Source organism: Pteronotus mesoamericanus, unplaced genomic scaffold (assembly GCF_021234165.1).
Source record: "Pteronotus mesoamericanus isolate MK-2021 breed Mesoamerican mustached bat unplaced genomic scaffold, CSHL_Meso_final scaffold_54, whole genome shotgun sequence".
Taxonomy (NCBI): domain Eukaryota; kingdom Metazoa; phylum Chordata; class Mammalia; order Chiroptera; family Mormoopidae; genus Pteronotus; species Pteronotus mesoamericanus.
The window spans coordinates 13,992,990-14,015,413 of NW_026555321.1; the positions used below are offsets into that span (position 1 = coordinate 13,992,990).

At 37.7% G+C, this 22,424-nt stretch overlaps 1 protein-coding gene across 2 annotated transcripts in view; it reads left to right on the forward strand.

Annotated features, from left to right (window-relative positions):
* ZNF385D (zinc finger protein 385D) overlaps positions 1-22,424 on the forward strand; it is a 746,594-nt gene that overhangs the window by 666,558 nt on the left and 57,612 nt on the right. The window lies entirely within an intron of this gene.

Sequence of the window (22,424 nt, forward strand, 5' to 3'; positions counted from 1 at the left end):
CTCAAAGGATCTGGGGAGATGCTTATTCCAATGTGAATCTGTAAGGGATAATGATGTTCTGCCCAAGTTCCCATGACAACATTGTTGTCACTTACCCAGGTATTACTGGTAGATGCATTATGCTGTCCTTCCTGAGAACCCTGTGTACTCTCTGAAGCTGAATGTCGCTGTCATCTTTGTACCACATCACCAGGTGTAGGTGCTGAGTAAAACTGTCTTTTGGACAGCTGGATTTTCTCTTCACCCCCTTGAATCTCTGATTCACTCAATTTTGTGTCACAATGTACTAAAGGTAAAAGAGAAATGCTTGTCATCTTCAGTTCTTTAGTATCCAGAGTAAGAGCTGGATTATTCTATTTTATTAATTGAGATGTAAAACTTAAAAGGGAAAGTGTTCATCTTTTCTCTATTAATTTAAAACTTGTCCTTCCTTTGGGGGCCATAGAGAAATAAGCAATAATAAAGCAGGTGAGTGTAATTTTTGTTCCTAAATATTGGGAAACAAACTAAAGCCATACTTTCCATAAAGAAATACCTTTCATTTACAAAAATGAAGTAGGTGGGGAGAACAAAGAGATGGATTTAAGGTAAAGGATTTGATTTAAACAAATGAGTTTGCTCTGAAGAGTTTAATATGAAGTGTTTGCTTGCCACCAAATGTTCCCACTCTTGGATATTTTCATCAATAGTGGCTATTTGGGTTACCTTGACTCCTCTTTAAAATGCAGAAGTCTCTGTTACAATTGAGGATGCACATCATTTGAAAATATGCATGTATGTGGCTGGTAGAGCTGCTAACTTGGGATAAAAGAGGCACCCACATGTGTGTCTCTGTTATGTATGCATTCTTCTGTTCCCCAAATTAAAGACTAAAATGTAAAGGGTGGCAGTCATCAAGGTTCTGTTGTTCTAGAAGTTGAGTGGAAACAATTTTTGGATTGGACTATGGGTGACAGCCTACATAAAATTAAGCGATTCCCAGTGGAGTCTCCAGTCCTTACCTAATGGGTGGAATGGTGTTGAAATGGTGAAACCCCCTTCCAGACTGGAGCTAGAGAAAATTCCAGAAAGGGAGAAGGGATAGTAAAATCTATAAAGTTGGTACAAATATTCTAAAGTCAAAGGAAGGAAGTGATGGATGTAAAGAAGGACATTGCTCTCCTAATCTATGGGGATCTACACTCAAAAAAAAAAAAAATAGCCAGTTCTGTTGGTTGAAAGACTACAGATTTTAGTACTACAATATGTTTTAAGCCAAATTTTATCAAACTGGGATTCCCACAAAACTGTCTATAAAAATTAGTCCAAGAAATCTCCTGTCATTTTATAGATCCCTACCCCATTTGTATTGCAATGTAAATCAGAGTCAGCTTATGCTAACCAATTGGAATTTTCTTAAAACTATTGCTCTTTGTATCACTGCCTGTTTACTCATCATGATTAGGAAGGAGGATGACCCTGAAAGCAAAATATGTCTCAGAGGTATTTTCCCAGAACAGTTACTACTTGGAGGCAGACAGAGAGAGAGATAAGACGCTAGAATTAAAGATCATGTGCTTTTAATAATAACAAATGTTAACCATCTTGCTTAATGCACAAGGCTGTTTTGTGATTTGTGGACTTATCCATACATAAAAAGTATAAATGTATTAAATCACATTTTACTAATTTTACCAAATTATCCTTAACAAAAATAGTCCAACCATATTAAAAACTAATTGCTAGCAAGGACTCATGGACAAAACCAAAAGGGAAGAGCTGAGGGAGGGAAGGTGGGAGGGGGCAAGGGAAAGAGGTGGGGGGGAGACAGAGACAAATGTATTTAAAAAGTAAATAAACTTAAAAAAAATTTTTTAAAAAAGACAAAATAAAAAAAAAAAAACTAATTGCTTTTAAAAAGGCTAAATATGCAATGATTTGGTAGACAAGAACCTTAAAAGGATGCTGGGCAGCAATAGTGAAAAAGGCAAGAAGTAATGTGGCCTTGGATTAGAAAACTGACTCAGAGGTTTTTCTTGCTTTCTCAAACATACAAGAACTAGAATGCCCATAAAAAACAAATTTTCATCACAAATCTACTTGAGAAAAAGAGAATTGTGACAAATAATTCTTCTGAAATTCCTAAATCACATATTACAACTTTTAATTGCTGCCTTGGGCTAACAAATATGTCTAAATGACACATTGAGTAAGCTTTTATTCACTAACTTTATGATCTTGGAGTTCTCTTTTATTACTTATGTCAGTCTACATGCTGGAGGGGTGAGTAATAGACAGCACTCAGTTATCAGCCACCAACTGCTCAGAGAAAGCCCAGTGCCTCTATCTCTAGGCAAGAAAGATACCCCGAACTTTAAAACATAATTTTGGTCATTTTGATCTAATGAGGAGTATTAGGTTGATGAATTTACACAAAGAAAAAATTGCAGGTGTGAATAATATTTTTTAAAAATTTTGAACACTCAAAATTGTTGGTGTATGAGGGCAGTTGCTATTTGTTACAGGATATTTCATAGAGCAAACATTCTCAGTTTTGACCAGAAAGACTTTATCTGATCTATCAACTTCTTTTTAATAAAAGTGTTTTATACAGAGAAAGTAATAACAAAAATTAAGAAATTTTGCTCAAAGTAACTCAGTAGATCTAATGCAGTTGTTCCTTTTTTTTTTCTTTTTCCCTATGAAATGGCAAATTCGGAGTTGTCAGGTTTGGTCTCAGGCCAGGCTATCTTCTGACCTTTCTTTACTTTCCCTTTTTGGGAAATCTTACTTATTCCCATTGCCTTCAGTTCAGTTAAGCTAGATTATACTGCAGTAATCACAACTTCTAAATCCCAGTGGCTTTTATAGCAACTAATTATTTCTCACTCACTCAACACATCAGCTGTGGTTTTCTTTCCATGTTAATTTAACTCCAGGGCCAGGCTAATGAAGCAGTCAGTAGCTAAATATTACCAGGTCTATGGAAGAGGGGAAAGAGAGCCATGAATCAATAGGCTTTTAAGCTTTTGAATGGAAGCAACAGATAATGTATCTCTCACTTCCACTGGCAAGTCACATGGCCAAGCCTGACTATAATGGGCAAGGATGGATAATCTCCTCCAGGGAGGGGAAGCAGTGTTAGTGAACAATAACATGTACAATACTCCTCTATGGCTTCAGCTGTCACTTGTGCTTAGATGCCTCAGCATTCCACATTCCTAGCCTTGAAGCCTTCTAGTTGTCTTTGCCTTTTCTCACTATCTCAGTGAGATGGCCCAGGAAACATCTTTCACTTTTGCACCCGTGGCTACGGCCCAGTTCCTGGCATCGCGTGTCTGTATCTCACCCTTACAATAGCCCTAGCCTCAGTTCTAGCCCCTGGACAACCACTTCCTTGCTCCTACTGTGTCTTTAGACTACCCACTGCCCAGCTCACAGCACTTACCCATCCAGAAACCTTCAGTGTGTCTTTATGCTGAACTTCACGGCCCTCTGTGATTTGACAACTACCTTTCCAAACCTTTCTTCCATTGCTCACCTGCAATATTTTCCACTAGAGACACGCTTGTTTTTGGTCTTCCTTTTTTATGCTGTTCTTTTAAATGTCTTAAAAGTCTATCACTTTTCTCTTTTTTCCTTCTGCCTATGAATGTCTGTAAGAATCCACATTTGCCTAACTACCCTATCACATTCTTAAAATAGAGTTTTATTGCTAGGTGACATGTTTGTTGAGAATATATACTTGAATAATGATTTTATTAATTTTTTCCTTACAAAGTACTTTTTATACAAAAGAAAACATGTAGTTTTCAAATTTGAAGCACTGAGTTTTGTGTTTTTGTTCTTGAACTGAAGCATAAAAAAACTTTAGACTTTATTTGTGAGTGATGTTTCCATGAAAGAACAATGGTTCCCATTTATCTAAGGAATTCTGAGATGTAGCTCATCAAATTTTAGAGGTACACATTTTCACAAAGGTCAAATCTAACCCCTAAGGTTTGTTTGGTTTTTCTTTGAGATTCTCTAGTTGCACAGGTAAAGAATGTATAACATTTCTAATGCCTCTTGGCAACTAGCAATCAGAAGTTAATTAGCCTATTAAATACATGGACTTACCCTAGTCGTCTGTCTGGTAAGATCTGAGAATATTTCTCCTGGATTCTAATACATAATTCTCTATCAAGTTCCAATGAATTGCCAATGTATTCATTAAATAAAGGTACTATAATACAATATAGATTTGCGCTTTCACTTTTTTGTATCCATTTCCCTTCCCTTTTTCTTTTTTAAATATAAAATTACAATCCAAAGATGCTGTTCTCCCCTCTCAAGAGTGAAATACTTTTGAATCTATTGTTGAGAAAATCTATTGAATGCAAAGGAGCATTATTTGCTCTGGATTAATAATTGAGTCTAAATGTTTGTTGGAATTCACTTTATTCGTTCAGGGACTTAGAGCGAAAAAGAGACTTTTCTAATGATAAAGAGGGTATCTGATATAAAATGAAGGCCAGTAACTGCAAACAAATACATCAGGAAACAAAGGCTCTTGGGGAAAATCAGTCAATTATAAGGTCAGCAAGTCTGGGTTCTTTCCTTTCCTGAACATTAACTTATTTATATCAGGCTCAGTGCCATGCAAATCTAAGCAGACACATTTTTTCTTTTTCCATTTAGCTAGAAGGTAAATCATTAGAATGGTGATCTGGAAATGAAGGTGGTAGATGAATTGTTTGTAAGGAAAAGCCAAACCCAATGTCATTTAGAAACCAGACACACAGTTTTTGGCGGAAGACAAGCAGGAATTAGCTTTGTTTCTCTTTCCAAAAAGAAGATGGGAAAAGTTTGCTTTCCTTGACATAGGCTTTAAACAAATGTCCCAAATTATAACAAAGTATAAGCTGGCCTTGACATCAGAAAGCCATATATCTTCAATATTTTATTAATTACATATATACATATAGATACTGTAGTATGGTATATATTATATATAAATATTTTATACATATAATCACATGCAAGATTTTGTCATTAATTCCTGTCCTTAAAATACCCTACTATACCAGGTCTTTATAATCAGCATTATACATTTTCTTTAAGAAGAAAAAAACAGTTTTTGTGGCTTATGAATCTATAGCTCTGTTGTGCTTTAAGAGGCAATATAAAGTGATTTGAAAAGGGACACATTTCTATCAGCACTTATAGATCTGGTACAGTGGTGTACAAATGCCTCCTTGGCGTAGTGAAAATTGTGCTAGCTCCTGGGGTCTTTCTTTTCGGACCCATTGTCCCAAACAAAGCCTCCCTGGGACAATCACTACTATGATAAAGGACCCAATTGCAAGCATCTTGGCACAGGAGTTGAAGCACCATTGTGAGACCTTTTATTTTCAAAGAAAGTGCTTTTTCTTTTCTTAGCACTGGCTCATGGCATGCTTCAGATTGGTCAAAGAAAGAGACTTTATCAAGTGTTCCCTTCTCAAGATGTGTGATAAGTACTAGTAGAGTGTGGTGGCAGCAGATATCTAGAAAGACTGAAGAAGAGAAGGGAAATTCAGAAGAGGGAAGAAAAAACACCTAAAGTTCATTGGAATTTTATGGTTCCAGGATCTTTGTGTGTGAATCAGTGATGACAAATTATATATTAGGGATGATGTGGAATAACACACAAAAAAAGGCATGTCATGTTCTTTTTGTGCATGAGGAAATCCAGATAATGTCATTTTGCTAGTTCCGTCCGGCTGATAAAAATTTTGACCCAGATATAATAAATGTATCTGGACAAGAACATGTTGTCTTCTCAAAACAATGAATGAGTAAAGAAGTAAGGACCTAAACTGCTTAACCTATCATACAGCTTTGTTCAGGCACTGGTGTGCAGCGTGCAAGATAAGATAAGAGGGGAATTAAAACTAAATTGACAAGCTAGTGATAATTTTATGTCGTAGCCCAATGCAGCTGGGTCCCTTACTTGTGTGTGTATGTCTGTGAATGTGACTGTCTTTCTTTACCATAAATATCAAATCTATAAAATAAATAATAAGCTGAGCACCTAATTAGTATCTATGAAATACTATACATCTGGATGAGTTTTTTAAATTAAATTAAATGCTCAGTGGCTTTGTCTATGGATGTCATACTTACGGAAACATCTGTGTCTATGTTTGCATTTGTACTTTTTTTTTAATTTCCAAAAGGGTGGTTTTTGTTATTTTTATGCTGTTCTTAGGAATTGAATAGACATTACCTGATAAAATGATAAAACTATTCAACTGGAAAATAATTCTTAAGGGTAGAATATTAACTATAACAAAACTGGACATGAATCAAGTATGACAGAATGTGTAAAGAGCACCTATAAAACCATGTGGACAGTTACAGGACTTGGTTCCCAAAGTCGAAAGTTGAAGGGTTTGCTATCTAGTAGTAATAGGCCTGAAGAGTGAAACAAAATATGTTAACAGCAAATTTCTTGTAGTTAGGAGACATAAGCTTATATCGAATTCATAGTAAAACCCAAACTGAAACAGGTATTTAAATTAAGAACTGCAATTGCATTTATGTTCTGTGAACTCCAAACTCTTGATATGACATCAGAACCTCTTCTGTGACCTAGCCCTTGCCTACCATTCTGGCCAGCCTCCACATCTCTCCTTAACGACAGCCCAACAAAATCACTTGAGTGCTAAAAGCAAGGCATGTATGTTCTTTTGCCTGACAAAGTCCTCCTTTATAACTCACTCCATCCCATGCATCATACACGTATGCACAGAGGATGCACCTGCTGTGTGCTAGTGCAATGTGCAAGGATGCACATAAACATGTATAAATGCATTCACACTCTTTACCAGGCTGATTTCTACTCCAGCCTTCTGTATAAGCCCTGTGTTCCAGTGCCTGTTGAAATAACCTATCTCGCTACTTGTCAACCCTGTCAAATTATCACCTCCTTGATGGAGTATACACCTCTGCCCTATTCATCTTTATCCCAGCAACTAGCAATTTTACAGTATAATCAATGAGTAATGATATATTTAATTTTATGGAAGACCATCCTAAGAATTCTTTTAACAGCAAAAGCTAACATGCACTAAAATATATAGTAATAGTTTGAATGCACAGAGTCAATAAGTTTGACTAATTGACCTTTGTTACCTTTACCACTTGATAGTACAAATCAAAAGCATTAACCAGTGTAACTCAGACTTGGAATATGCCACCCTGGGGTTGAACATTTCTCAGAGACAGCATAAAATTAAGTTGCTATTTTAATTATCATAATTGCATTCAGGTTCATTATTAAATTACTATGCTACTTCAGTTTCTAATGAAAGTTAAGAACATTTTTAAAAGCTCTATTGAGTCAGATTGACTATGTACTAACTTCAACTTGTGACATTGCTATCAACTGAAATTTGAGGGCAGAGAGCATATTTAACTCCATGGGGTGCAGTCGTGCCCCTCAGACGTGCACAGCCAGTGCTCTGGTTTCCTTTGTTATGACTCAGTTTGGGGGGCAGCCTTGACAACACTTTGCACCTATGTGATCGCTCAAATCGATCACCCTCAGACTAACAGTTGGACTAACAGTTGGTGCCTGGCCAAACTCCAAGGTGAAGGTCAAGATGCAGAATGTGTAGCAATAATGATACCCATTTGTACCTTAGTTTATTTTTTGTCCAGCTTTCTATTTTCCTGCAAGTTCTCTAGAAGAATTAAGTAAAGCCAGAAAAAAATATAGTATAATGCATTCCTTTCATGCTGCCCAGGAAGTATAACTTGTGGAAAAGAAAATCTCTTTTATTCCTGTCTGAAATGGTCAGAGGTTTAAGTCTGAATCATGAACTTTAGGTTTTTTATTTGTTGTTCTGTATATCCATTCACTCATACCCACTCATTTACCTATAATATTTTTGCAATATATAAAATGCTGCAGAGATGAAAACTAAGATACATAACAACTTCTATCATCAGGGTTGGTAAAAGAAGAAATAAACCCAAAATATAGGCCAGGTTAGGAAATGATTTTTCAGGAGAAAATAACAGATATGGTGCACGTAGGTCTAGAGCAATTGGAATGACCCTTCCATATGAGGAAAGTAGAAAGAGACACAAATGTTATTAACCGGCGTGTGCCAAGCTTAATGTCAAGGATATGGAATCCTAAAATAACTTGTTCGATGAAATGTTTCTTTAAACAGCATTTAGCGAGTGCTCAGTATTTGCTTGTTTTTACATGTGGCTCCTGTCATCCAGTAACTCGACTTAGAGAACAAAAGGCCATAACAAAGTGGTTTAGAAATTCAGTGCTAGAGTTTTGTGAAGGTTAGAGCTAGAGCTTTGGGAGTACCTAACTCTCAGAAGTAGACATTCTTAATTTGCAGATAAAGAAACCAGGTTCTGAGTTAAATAACTTGATTAAGGTCAACATATTTGTCAGGGGCAGAGTTAGGGTCTGAACTGAAATCTGATTCCTCCCACGGCTTTTGCTTTTCTGTCTCCTCTTAGGCAGCAAAATGCTTACTCCTCCCATAGTCCCTGTTAGCAGTAGCCCTAGTTCTGGTTGCTAATGACTATCAACACGTCTCTTGGATTATTTTGGAAAAGCCATTGACACCTCTAAGGTGCTGCTGTAAATAGTTGCTTTTGCATATCAGCCCTTGGGCCTGTTAAATATGTGTGTCTGCCCACAGTTTCGCTCTTCGCATCTTTATTGTGCTTTTCACCTGCATGGAAGCTGGGAAGAGAAGAGAGGTTAAGGGCCAAAGCTTTTTGCTAGTCTACATTGTGCTACTGAAAACCATGCCATTATTTTTATTACTTTGCCAGACAGAAAAGCTTCATGTGTATTGGAAAGTAACATCTTTGATCTCTCTATGTAAAATTTATAGCAGATAACTTAGGAGTTGCTCCTGAAGCCACTTCAACCTTAGCTTTCCTATGTATATTTATTTTGTAATACTCTCTAGACAATGGCAGAATTCTCTGGAAAAATGAAACTCAGGTCTTAAGCACAAAAGAAAAAGTCTGGCTTTTATTTTTGCCATTAAATATGAATTTTTCTAAGTGAGTATACAAAATCATCAAATGAAGATACGAGATTATCTACCCTGGAAGAGAATAAAGTCTCCCGGGTTGTATAACAACTCTCAGGAATTTCTGCTTTGGAAAAGTGCTTTTATTCATTCAGACAACTAAGGTGATATTTAGTGCAGTAATTTCAGTAATTGAAAATCCAGTAACCTAGAGAGGATTGGTTCAGGACTCACAAATGGAAGCTTCCACTTATGTTAGTAAGACATTTTAGATCAGTATATATAGTGATATTTAAATATAAAATAATGGAGTTCAAGGTTATAAATAGTTTTCCCTATAAGGCTGACAATTTTCTAAACAGGAAAATAGTGCAGTTTCTATCTATATAGCTTGTAAAATTTCAATATGTCCTTAGTGTGATTGTTACTATTATTAATGCCTCTAATGATGATGAGATTAAGTAGGAGCTTAAGCGTGGGCAAGGGAGGAGGAAGGCTGTCTTCTGTGCAGTTACAGTGAAGTGGCAGCTTGTAGCTTGTTCTGGAATCGTTGCGAAGCCTTCCTCTTTCATGTGTCAGTCTGTCAATGTTACCCGTTGGCTGCAGCCTCAGTGGGACTGTCTGCTAGAGCACCTGCTGGTGGCCTCTCTATGTCCTGGGCTTCTCACAACATGGCATCGGGGTTTCAAAAAGGCTGATGCTGCTTGATTTCCTTTTGACCTAGGTTTTGAAGTCACAATATCGTTCTGCCACATCGCACTGGTGAGACAGGAGCAAGAGGAGAGGGCCTAGATTCCGCCCAATGATGGCGCAGTGTCAAAGTCACATGTCAGATGCGGTTGTGCAATGGGAACTATTGCTGTGGTCATCTTTGTAAAATAAAATCTGCCACAGCGATTAGGATAGGATAGGATATCCTATGCTATCCTAATAAAAAAGGCAGGATGACACAGTCCGGAGAGCAAGGGGGAAATTGGGTCAGTAACAGGGAAAGGCATTGATCGTGGTAGCTCGGGCAAGACGGAGCTAAATCCAAGTTGGTATAAAGCTCATACCAGCAGAGCCTCACATTGAAGCAAAAGGATTTTAGGGATACTGTATATGTAAAAAATGAATGAATAATCTCAATTTTCAGAGGAAGGTTGCAAGTCCAAATTGAGACAAACAAGGCAGGGAATGGAAAGAAGCCTCCAAAACCAGAAGAGTGAGGTGTCCTTGACATTGAAGCCACACCTGAACAAGACCTTCAAAATCTTCTGGAGGTCTGAAACCCGCCGCAGGTCGAGGACAGCACATAGCGTCGAGTGGGATAACAGATGAATGTTCCTGGCTGGAAAGGAAGAACCGAGTGTTGACTCTAAAGCTGGATCCTGACAGGTGTCACAGGAACAAAAATCTCACTGCCGTAGCTGCATCAACTGGTTGGTTTGACATCACAAATCCAAAAATAGATGAAACAGCCCATCTGGGAACTTAAGAATAAAGAAAGTCTTTAAAACTCCATCCCCTAACTTCTCTCATTTTTGCGCTCAATAAGCCATTCTCTGCATTAGAGCCCCCGGAAGAGCCCTTCCGAGCGTGCACCTTGATAGGAGAGCCCTGAGACATCTGTTGTGCTGTTTCAATCCTCTCTCGGCTGTACCCAGCTCTCTCTGTCTATGGACAAAATGTGCCTAATTTTTTTTTTTGCTCCACTGATTTAATAGCCCCAAGAAAAGTTAGTAATGTAATCATAGAGTTCTGTCTGAGTGAAATGTCTCGGGTTTTATCTCCAGTCCTTCCATGGGGCTCCTTGGACTCTCTAAACTCTATGTTTTGCTCCATTCCAGCTGCTTTTCCGTATAAAGCCTATTGAAATTAATCTCTCAATTGTGTGTGTCTATGTGTGTCCTCGTCCCTCTATCAACTGCAAGAAAAATTTGCCTTATTATTTAGCAGTGTTTTAACAGGTTTCAGTCCATTAAAAGCAAAAGAGAGCATTAAATAGCATTCTCCAGCTTTAACTGGTGAGCTTTCATCAGTTTATTAATAGGCTTTAACTGCAAATGCGCTGTTACCTGCTAGAGCTTTAGGCCAATTCTAGCAGCAACAGCGGTGTCCTCTGGGACTAGAAATCCAATTCTAAGTTCTACCTTCAGGTAATGCTTTTGGACTGCGTGGAGAGATTAAACAAATAAATGCTGAAACTTTCTATCCAGAGAGCTGAATTTATTCATCCCCTAAAACCCCTGGCCTACGAAAACAGCCAAGACTTAAGTAGCAAACTGCCCAGTGGGTCCAAGTCTATTCCAATGGCAGGCTCCCTAATGTCATTTCTGAACTGTATCTATAGAGCTGTGACAGTGAATGGACAGAAGGTTGAGAACCAGGTAAATTGGAGAAATGCATTTCAGTCCTTCTGCAGAGCCAGATGCACTAGAATAAGATTACAAGCCTTGCCTTGGTCGTAGTACCGTGAAAGATTCGATTCTAGACATGCAGAAGCGTGCAGACAGCAGAAAAGCTAATTGATATCAGCTCTCTGTGGAACTGGCATGCTTCTCCTTTCCCATAAGAATTGTCTTGTTCTTTTTGCCTCAATTGCCAGGAAGATTAGAACAAATGTTATGAACAATTGAAATTCTCCTGAAGTTAATGGAAGGGAAGAGGAAGAGGCCATCGTGGCCAGGCAACCCTTTCCTTGCAGTGCCTCTCTTACGTGTCTCTCCTGTTTGCTCTGTTTAACAAATAGGCCTCATAAGTCTGCCTGTAACAAAATTAGCATGAAGAAACTGTTAACTACGAAAAAACAAAAGGTTTATTATCTTTTTAAAAACAGAAAAAGACAAAAAGACAAATTTTATCTCTGTGCTGTAGAGTTTTAAAAAAATCCAAAAGAGACTATTCAACCTGGAAAGATTGTGATAATGTTATAAATGCAACATGAAAGTGCATCTTGCCACCCACTTCCAACTTAGCATAATTGAAGCTTTTAAGGAAGAATGACTTGGTTTTAGCAAATGAAGAAATTATATTTTTATTGCACACATAACTATAATAATAACAACAGTGCACATCTATATTAAGCACATAATATTTTATAAATATTGATTTATTTAATTCATATAACAGGTCAACAAAGGTATGAATGTATTATTATTATCTGTGAATGAAGATACTAAGAAACAGAGAGGTTAAGTACTTGCCCCAGGTCACAGAGCTGGTTATGTTGTAACTGGGATTGGAATCCAGCAAATCTAACTCCAGAGGCATGATCCTTGGCAGTTGGCTTGTTGTCTCTCTGATGCAAGGCTGGGATCTAGCTATATGATATAATTTCAGGAAGCAAATTACTTTATTCTCTTTCCTCAGTCAAGTTCTAGTTATTCTAATGCTATAACTTGTATTAATGCAGTTATATATGTATATTTTATATTGTATATGTGTATGTATGATTACAGTTGGAAGTAATATACTAAAGGTATAGTATTGACAATCAGGAAGGTGATAGTGTTGCTAGATGTACTATCAGGACATTAGATGAGATGTAGGATTTGCAGTCTTCACCAAAAATCCATGTACTCTCCTCCATGTTCAAGCCCTTCTTATATTTATATTGGGGCTTTATAATTAATTATAGCAAATGTGATAGATTATGAACCACTGCATTTATAGGGAAAAAAAAGCAAAACACCTATCATGTCAGGCCAGCATTTTTAATTAAAGGCTACAATTATTTGTCAAGTGTGAATGAATTTTAAACATTCTGGAGGCATTTGTCCTGGAGAAGGTTCGAAGATATAATGCTGTCTGTCCTCAACTATACGGCGCGTCACCATGTAGAGGAATGAATAAAGCCTTGGTCTGTATGGCGCAAAAGTATGCAACCTGGACTATTTGGTGAAAAATACGGAGGAGCACACTAGGTTTAATGTAAAAAAAGAACTTATTTTTGATACCACATATGGCCTCTCCATTACACTTGTAAATAATTTATTTCTTGCACAGTTTTTTCCGTCTGCCACCTCCAGTGAGTAGAGAAGTTCCATAAGAGCAGAAATATGTTTGTCTTATTCGTGGCTATTTTTGCAGTGCTTTGCATACTCTTGGGTTATTTTTTAAAAAGCATAATGTAAGTAGTCATCATTGAATGAATAAATGAATGAGTGAACAAATAGTGCAAATAAAGCATGCCGGATATTTTGCTGACTGTGGAGGAATTCTGGTACGTGCCATGTGACTAGTCATTAAGAAATTTTGGAGCAAATTCCAGCTCTGAATTGTGGTTATACTAGATATGAAATGTCTAGTCCAATGCCCAGATCCTCTGATTTTTATCTCTTTACCTCTGAGCTTTCCTGATAGTTGAAGGCTTTTACTTTTTATTCTCTAGCATATAGGAAATTCAGTCAAGATGTTTGTTGTTGCAAAACTGCAGAGAAATATTGCAAGCATTTTTTTTTAGCCCTACCTGTTTGTCAGGACATTTATCATCTTTTGATACCATGTCATCATGTTCAGAGAAATGGACAGCATGTACTTTGTAATCAGGACGGGAGGCTGTGGCATGACTGATGGGAGCCTTCATCAGGTATCATCGTAAAATACGTGTCTCTGAAATGTGTGCGTTTGAAAGGCTTGTACTTGCATTTATGACACTTGGCTCCATTTCTTCATCTGTAGCTATAAATTCATGCATACAGTGACTCCCCGTCTCAAGTCGGGCGTTCATATGTATGCATGGTCAAATTTTGATCATCAGTCGGATTAGCCTCATTAATCGCTGAGTATCCCTTCCATCCCTTCCACTCAGCTGCTCATTGAATGGATTTGTGACTCTAGATAAGTTCTTTTAATCTCTCTCAGTTTCCAGAGAGGCACAGCCTCTAAATTAGCAGCTATGAAAGGCAGCAGGAGCCACCCAATGCCTAAAATAGGATTCTGTGTCCAGTTGGTGTTTTAAGATCAATAATAATGTACTGCCATCGGGGAGCTTTCATTTTTATTTTATGGATAAAACCCAAATCTGAATATTATGATGTATGCCTAAAGGTAAACACAAAAAGGATGGTACAGATGTGGGGGGTGTGTGAGGGGGGTAAAGGCAAGGGATTATATTGGGAAGAGTAGACGAGATTTGGAAGCAGACTCTAGGTTTCTAATCTCTGCTGTACCATTAAATTTTCTTCATCTGTCAAATAATAAATGGTAGTGAGAGTGATCAACTATGTAGCTACATATAGATGGTTATAACTGGCACATAGTGGGTACTATGAAATTGTAAAAAGATGGGTTACTATTTATTGTGATCATTATTATTATCATGATTATTAAATTTCTGTGTAATTTTGAGGTAGGAGTGGAATTTTCGACTCTTCCGTGGTCTATACAAATGGGTGGAAAAGGTGGGGGGAGAGGATTAACAAGATGTCAACTATACAAAGGAAACCCCATAGAGGAAGCTGATATTTAGCAAGGCCAGAAATGGTGATATAGTTGAAAGAGTGCCAAGGCCTTCCAGGACCCTTGATGTGCCACGAAGGTGAGAATGAGTGGTGCCAAATGAACATTTGTCATCCCCAGATGGCAGTGTAGGGCAATTTCAATTTTTCTCAGATCTGCTCCAGTATTTAGTAGAGCTTGCCCTTCTTAATGACATGGGTGTCTCTTTACTGCCCATGTTATGGCCCATGTCCAGTTTTAGCAAATAAGGAAGCCTTGTGGGTCAGGATAAGCATTTTTAGAAGGAATCTCCATGATCCAGGCCCAGATACACCTACATGTGTACAAAGCCTTGGCGTGAGGTCTCAGGAAATAAATCAACTTAACAGTGGGCTATGCAGGGACAGAGGGGTCTCTGGTTCTAGAGAAGATGGAGAAAGCTCATTTCATCCTGTCCTCCTCCAAATTACAAGTGTAAACCCTGGACAAAATGCATAAGGCTACTGTCAGAAGACTTTGGAGGGTGAAGATACTAAGGACCTCAGAATGGCCCAGTAGGAAGTTCCCTGTTTTCTGTTTATTTCTTTGCTTTTGTTTTTTGTTTTGCCTCCTGTATATCCCAGCCTGAGTGCCAGAGCAGCATGCAGGCTGGAACTGGAAATGGTTATAGTAGACACAAGAACCCCAAGAAAAGTCTGCTGGTTCTAACCCTCTAGACTTAGGAGACAGTAGCCCTGCACATAGAAACCTTCTGAACATACTCTTCTCCAGGTGAACATCACGAAGGAGCCACACCTGTCCCACTGGACACTTAAAAAACTAAGGGGGCTCTTCCTAGTGTAGCTCAGTAGGTTGGAGCATCATCTCATAAACTGAAAGGTCGCAGGTTCAATTCCTGGTTAGGGCATATGCCTAGGTTGTGAGTTCAGTCTCCTGGTTAGGATGCATGTGAGAGGCAACCAATGGGCGTTTCTCTCATATCAAAGTTCCTTTCCCTCTCTCTCCCTCCCTTTCCCCCTGTCTAAATAAGCATGTCCTTCGGTGAGGGAAAAAAACTGGAAGGGGAGGCTAAGGGGCCTCTGAACCATCATGCTCAGCACTGATGAGAGCAAAGGCAGTGTCCCTCTCTCCCAGGCACCTTGAAGACTGTGGGGCAGAGCGCCGTGGACCAGCCCTAGTCTGAGAAAATGGATCCTTTTAATATTCTTCCTTTACCAACTGGCACGATTTGAAGCTTTGTCAGTAGAGGGTACTGGAGAAACATCGCAGGAGGAAGAAGAGGGTCTTTCTTTTTGTCTCACTGGCCAGACTCTTGCAGTGCAGACAGTTTCTTCTGTAGACACCAGGTTCCTGGTGTGCATGGAGGCACCCACAGGCCAGCACGTCTCCCAATGCACCCATATGGCAGTTTGGGAGCTTTGTGCCTCTAGTGAGATAACTGTCCATGGACAGCTTTCTGTGGTACCTAGAGGACAGATTTCCAGTAAGGTCCACCATCAAGGCCCACAGCAACCTGTCAGCCATTCTGTGAACCATGGCCACATTTTCTACCACAGGTCTGGAGCTCCACCCTGGGAGAGGTGGGCTCTTCCTTAGGCACAGGACCTCAGGCTCAGGGGTGATAGCTGCTCCTTTTATTGGCTAGCCCTGTGTTATTTAGAGATCTCTATACTTCTTAGTAGCCAATCAGCATGAAGCAACCCCCAATTACAGTTTAATAGGTAACCTTTCCTCGTTCAGATTACTGTGCAGGTTTTCAGTATTGATTGGACCCTGGCTGATAAAGAATGACACCAAAAGCATGATCCATGAAAGAAAAAATTTGATAAATTGGGATGTCATGCAAATTAAAACTTTTGATCCACCCCGGTCTGGTAGAAACTATTTTCAACTCCTATATCTGACAAAGATATTGTATCCAGAAGATATAAAGAACACATTAAACTCAAGACTAAGAAGGCAGATTAGAAAATGGGCAAAAGCCTTGAACAGGCATTTCACCAAAGAATGCACCTATGGTAAATAAGCACATGAGAAGATATTGAACATTATGAGCTATTAGAGAAATGCACATTAAAACCATGAAAAGATTCTACTGCACACTAGATGGAATGGCTAAAGTAAAATAAATAAATCCAATGCCAAGTACTAATGAGGATGTAGAGCAGCTGGAACACATTTGCTGATGGGAGTGGAAACTGGTACAGCCACTGAGGGAAACACTGGCAGTTTCTTGTACAGGAAAATACAGGGCCCAGCAGAAATAATACCTGCTTGGGTGTGGTAGGTAGGGTAATAATATGGGTGTAATAATTTATAGTTTTAATTTGAACATTTCACCTAAAAAGTCATGGTGTGCTTGAGTGTGATATTAATATGTTACAGAATTACATACTCATGATTTTGTAATAAAAGATTTTATAATAAAAAAGGGGCATTATTCGTGCTGGATCCTGTATATACTTGCAGTGTCATCCAGCAAACTTACTTCTGGGGATTTACCCAAGAGAATTGAAAACTTACGTTCACTCGAAATCCTGGAGATAGATTTTTGAAGCAGTTCAATTAATACGTAGAAAATATTGGAAACAACCCAAACGTCCTTCACTAGGCAAATGGATTAACAAACTGGGATACATCAATACAATGGATTGCTATCCAACAATAAAAAGGAATAAACTACTGTTACATGCAACAACTTGCGCAGATCCCAAGGGCATTGTGGTAAGTGACCAGAGCCAGTCTCAAAAGGTTCCATGCGTTAGTGTTCCATTTGTGTACCTTTCTCCAAATTATATGATGAAGTAGTTTTTAAGCTTTAGGGTTGGAGGGGAGGCTACAGAGGATTGGTAGCAGGAGCAAGTTTCTTTGGAGTGATATAACAGACTACTTGCTGATTGTGGTGCGAATTACAAGAATTTGTACATATGATAAAACTTCAAAGAAATATATGTTTTACAAGATTGCATATTAAAACCAGTAAAATCTGAATAAAATCTTAGTTTAGTTAATAGTACTATCCAACATCAGTTTTCTGATTTTGATAATTTTGCTATGGTATATAAGATATTATTATCATGGGAAGGATCTGGGCGAAGACTACACTAGAATGCTTTCTGTACTATTTTTACAACTTCTCTGTGGATCTAAGATTATTTTCGTGTAATAATGAAGCAAACAAACCACCACAACAATAACAAAGAAAACAGAAGTAAGCTGAAGGGCACAGTGGTAGAAGGCTAGGACCAGGGCAGGCTGCTCATGCGAGGGATTAGTTAAAGCCACAACTTTGAGTTTCTGAGTCAGTTGACCTAGTTAGAGACCCAGGACTTGGCACTTTAAAAAATTTCACAGATAATTCTACCGATGACAGAGATTGGAAAAATGCTGTTTTAAAGGAATTCTACAGCAAAAGTTAGCTTTGCCTTGCAGGGAGTGTTTTCCTAGGTTCCCTGGGTTTATGGTGTCCGGTAGCACTATTTATCTTGGCTTGAACTTTAATTGATTCTGGGCAAGAATGATGTAGAGCTAGGTGGGAAGTTTCTTTTTTCCTGTAAAGAACCAAATGGGAATATTTTAGGCTTTGCAGGATGTATAGTCCCTGTCATGTCTACTCAGCTCCGCCATTTTAATGTGAAAACAGCCATACATAATACATCAATGAGTGGATGTGCCTGTTGTCTCAATAAAACTTGACTAATAAAAATAGACATTGTAACAAAGTTGACCTTCAAGCCACAATTCACTGACCACTGATTTAAAGAATTAAATGCACCGTATATTTAGTGGGAGTCAACTATACAATGATCCTCATCTATGAATTATTATAATACTACTCAGAATTAGGGAACAAATGAGTTCAGACTTATAAAGCCAATGGCTATACTTACTCTGCTCTTGTCAACACATGCTATGTTCATTGTGCTTAGTTTTGGTCTCCTCATTTCAAAAACATTAATGAAATTGTTCAAGGCTAGAACAAAATATCAAGGACAGTGAAGGGTCTGGAAACAACAGCACAGGGAAAATACTTGAAGCAACTGGGACACTGAACCTGAAGGAAATGTTGAGAACAATGCCCAGATACTTTCTTATTTGGAAAAAAAATTATGAAGTTTAGGATATTAAAAAAAAAGAAGAAGAGGGTTGTTTGCTCATCCATTTATCCAACAACTCTTTATTGAACACTTATAGCATTCGTGCACTCTTCTGGGCTCCAGAGACATATTAGCTAACCAGACAGTGAAAGGAATTTGCAGAAACATGGATTTCAGTTCCATAAGAAAGGCTTCTCTAGCCCTGGCTGGTGTGGCTCAGTGGATTGAGTGCCGGCCGGGTGAACCAAATGGTCACTGGTTCAATTCACAGTCAGGACCCATGCCTGGGTTTCAGGACAAGTTCTTGGTAGAGGGGGCAAGAGAGGCAACCATACATTGATGTTTCTTTCCCTCTCTTTCTCCCTCCCTTCTCCTCTGTCTAAGAATAAGCAAATAAAATTATTTAAAAAGAAAAAAGAAAAGAAAAGAAAGGCTCCTCTAAAATTAAAATCAGTCTGGAAGTGGACTGGGCTACCCTGGCAGGTGTTGAGTTCAGTCTTTGAAACTGTGCAAGGACCATCTAACAAATACACAATAAGCTGATCTAGGAAGTGTCAATGGGGAGTCTGTGTGGGACAGAGGCTCATGAACTGTCCTCTGGATCCCACGGCTCACACTGAGCTCCACAAAGGACCAAAGTGTGGAGTCCAGAATTCTGGATTTCTCATGCCAGTTTTAATCTCTGTATTTATCTATTAACAGTTGCATTTCTGCATAATCTTTCTCGCTTAGCTAAAAATATATTTTAAAACCACTGAGATAATGACTTTAATCAAATGCCCTTTGAGATATGTCCCTTCTAAAGTTGAGTTTTTATTATTTTATTAAAGTAGGCAGTAGCAAGTGGAACACTTCAAAATCATAATACATAATCAGGAACTATAGATTTAAAGAGAATTTATAGGAATCCCAAAGGTTACATTCTCTGTTGGAAGTAATATCTGTTTTGATAATATCTTATTTTTACTTCTTTCTGGGACCTTGCCTTTTATTTCTAAATAAGTGATTTATCTCATTTATTGTATCATATACCACTTGTGTTCAATATTTTATATCCTGTACTTGTTGATTTTAGTATGTTAGTTATATTCCTAGAATTGAACAATTTCTGTCTAGATCCCCATTTTTATGATAGTGGAAAACTGAATTGTATCCCTTCCAGGGGACTCAGTCCCACAGTGATTTCTTAGCCAGTGTCTTAGCCTTGGGCTTCCTGTCTCCGCTCCCTCTCCCTAGCATGGAATCAGCCTCAGTACATCAGCCCACAAATCTGGAAAGGCTAGATGATTAAATAAATAGTTAAGGATTGCTGTATGTGATAAGCAAACCTGAAATGTGCTTTTCGAAAATAACATTTACTGATTTATGTAACTGAGGAAATGACAGTTAATGATACTGCTATTTGGTTAAAATCCTGGAGAATGCCATATATATCCAGATATCCATCTGCATATATTTGGATCATAAGATAGCTTTAAATTACTTGCTACATTGAAATGATCCATAACTCCTGAAATAAGTTGAATTATTGGGAGATGACTACATCCGTGAGCTGACCTTTAAAAACTGAACAAGTCAAATATCAAATACCACCAGTCAAATAACTTACGAGTGACTCAAGCCATATGTGTTATGCCTTTCAGTATTGTTAAAGTGAAAAGGAAATCTCTCTTCATCCTCTGGATCTTTTCGGATTGGAAAGAGATGGTGATCTGGCTGTATGTGACGAGGACGGGGGAATGGTTGAAGAAAGGGGGCTCCAGAGGATCAATTGATATGGAGTGACAAAAAGCTTAACCTTACTGTTATGCCACATAACTCATCCTCCTGAGATTCCTTTTTTTCCCACACAAGTGAGAAGTCTATTCCTTTTTATTCTCTTTTCTAAAAATAAATACATGAATCTATCATGATTATGATATACCACCACCTCTTGATAGGGCTATTTCAAGAGAATGATATTAATATAAAGTGCATTTTAAAAACAGATATTTCTAATCTCTATGGCTGTAGATTTTATTTCCATTTCTAAAAGGAAGACCAGAAGGAATAATCTGTGTGTTTAAATAGCAATAATTACCATAAATTCTGCTTGCCTTAATACTGAGTACATTATGAAGCATTTGTCATAGCTAATGCATTTCTGTCAAATCAAGTAATATTAGAAGGCGGCTTTTGTGATGAATATTAATGCAAGAGACAGCCCTAAGTAAAGCAAATTATAGAGGCAGGTAAATGTAGAATAAGCTGCAACTGCAAAGTAGCCTTTCATCACAAATTAAGTCCTTATGATGTTAATAAAAATGTAAGTTCCTAGGTAGTCATCAGGAGTCTGCTGAACACTGATAGGAGATAGGAAATACTTTTTGGTACTCTTAATTCTAAATCAAATGTTTTAAATAGTTAGTCATGCAAAAGAATATTTGCATGTCTTAATTTTTAATTCTTGCCTTTAAATAAATCTTTTTTTTAACAGAAATCTACTCTTTAGTGGAGTTAATTTATTTTAAGTCCAAAGTTAGTTCCAGATGCATATGTTTAGAGAATACATTAAGTAAATAGAGTACTTTGTGTTCATTGGAGCTAGATGCTGTATAAATAAGAGATCATTAACACATCATTACATGTGTTAATTACACATGCTAAATTATGGATTAGATCTGAGAAGAAAAATTTCCACAAAAGTTACATAAAGCAAAGATAAATTTCTCAAGTGGTATCCTAGATGAAATTATACAGAGAGATATGCATTTCCTGCCTGAATATTCAACTAAAGTAACTTAGAGATCTAGAATCTTCTGAAGTTTTCCATACAGGGAATAATATCAATACTCCTAGCCTACCATTTCAAGTATAAAAACATTAATTTGATAACTTATGGTTTGGATCTGAAAAAGTTGATAGCTGTATTCCCAAAAATGTATGTACCCAGTGTTTATAAGAAATTTATGGTTGTCACTTTATCCTGTCATCTATTTCTTTTTTTATCACTACTTTTTAAATTATACATAATATAAACTCATTATACACATTTTATAAGATTTGTATGAATCTTAAAAGGTAAAAGGTAAAAAGTTCCTGTAATCCTCTTTTCCACAGATTTTTTTCCTACTACCAAATTCAAACAAAGTAAGGAGAAAAAATAAGGTGTCATTTTTTTTTCTGTCCCTTCAGACAGTCAATTTTCTGCATTCCTGGAGACAAGGTTTTTGTATTGAAGATAGTCAAACATTGAATAACAGGGATTTTCCTTTCTTTCAGAGACAATAGCCATTACTAAGAGATAATGATTCTACTTCAACTATTCGGTTATCTCTGTATCAGACAGCTTAGGCTAAGTTATGTAATGGTAATAGATGACTCCCAAGTGGCAATGGTTTATAAAAACAAAAGTGTGTTCTTTGCTATGACTTTGCTGAATGTGCCTTTATTTCTGGACATAGTCAGATGGAGCAGGTGTATCTGGGCATTGCTTGTCTGATGGTGCAGAAAGAAAGAAATGGTGAGCCACACATTACCTGTTAAACCATCTGCCAGGAGGTGGCATGGGTCACTTTCACTCATGTTTTTATTCAGAGGACAAAGTCAATCACTTGGGGGGTCCTACTGTCAGTGCAGCACAGACGTATGCAGTCCTCTGTAGGGAAGGACACTGTAGAGAAGGACACTGTAGGGAAGGACACCGTAGAGAAAGGGTTTTAAGCAATGATGCTCTCATCCACACAGTAAATATTTCTTTACATAATACATGTTTTGGAATATCTAATATGTGCTTAGGTCTGTGCTGGCATTTAGGCTAGACTAATGAATAACATAGATACACTTTTTTTCCTTTCATGGATATTGTCTTCATTGAACTTTTATACTACTTTCATAGAGGATTAAAATA